Raw genomic sequence first — 1,455 nt, forward strand, 5'->3', positions numbered from 1 at the left:
TTTATTTATTTTTTCTCAGGGATGCAACTACAACAAAAAACAACAAAGCGAAACAGTTCCTCTAACAGCTACTTCAGACTCTTCTATTTATTTTTTCTTTCTTTATTTTTTTTGTACTGTCTCTTTTTCAGTTCAAGTTTCGCTCAGTAGGGATTTCTTTAAGTTTTTTCTTTAACGTTAATGATTTCGCTCTGTCACGACTTTTGTTTCCTATGTAAAGAAAAGAAAAAAGTCAATGCTCTCGATTTGCGCTAACGTTATTATTATTATTTTTTTAATTTCTCGTTTCGGAACGGATCAGCGAGTAACCTAAATAAAATAATTTAAAAAAAGTACTAACAGTAAAAAAAAATGAAGGTTCAGTGGGCTAATATAATTAACCTTAGTTCACAGACACTTTACTCTTTTTATCTTTTACTTTTTTTCCTCAGAAAAAAGTTTGTGCAGTCTTTTTTTCTTTATTTTAAATTTAATATTTTTCATGTAAAGGGATAGTGGAAAAAAAGAGGGAAAAAAGATGATGAGAAATAGAACCAAAAATGAATAAATGACAATTATGCATGAGGAAAGAGCGAAATGTAATGGAATATTATTACCAAATGACACTACGCAGCATCACGCACACTCCTATCCAGAAATAAAATAGAATAGTAACAATTAAAAAAAAAAAACACCCAAACACACACACGCATATATATATATATACCATAAATGCGGAGAATATATGTACGGTGCGAAGGCGTTAACGCGTTATTGCATTTAATGTTAATGATCTTAACAACAGGTGTGAAGGGGAGACGGAGGGCATTGGGAAAATAACAACTATGAATTTCTCAACCACAAATAAATGCGCCCGCAAAAAAGAAAAGGAAAAAGGAAAAAGAAAACGACGACAACAACAACAAATGGTTTCTCCATCCATCGCTACTACTTCCTGATGTAATGAACTGTTTGGAACCCGGCACATCATCAAATACAAATACAACAACAGCAGTATTGCATACATACATACATATACACGCATAGCTATATATGATGAATATATTCGTCCTGATAATGCACTACCCGCAAATTCGTACGATTGGTGAGCAATTATGAAATGTGTGTTTAATTTTCTTTTTTTCCCCCCTTTCCCCCGCATCACAACATTCTTCTCTCTCTCTCTCACTCTTCAACCCACCTCGATTTATTAAAAATTTTTTTCTTTTTAAATCCTGCACATTCCTCCTTCTCTAACTTCGGCTACTTGTTTATCACCCAATGGTTTCCTTCAGCCTCCCTCCGCCTCCCAAATTTATGTCCACAGTTGTTGTTGTTGTTTATTTACAGAAACGGTGGGTTGAAATAAATCAAACAAAAACCGACAAAAGGAACGATGCCACCAAAAACAGGTTGGAGGTATCACAGTGAAGGGAAGAAGAAGAAGTACTAAAAAAACAACAACAAAAAAAAAAA

Source organism: Trypanosoma equiperdum (assembly GCF_001457755.1).
Source record: "Trypanosoma equiperdum strain OVI genome assembly, contig: ctg_1817, whole genome shotgun sequence".
In the NCBI taxonomy this organism is placed as follows: Eukaryota; Euglenozoa; class Kinetoplastea; order Trypanosomatida; family Trypanosomatidae; genus Trypanosoma; species Trypanosoma equiperdum.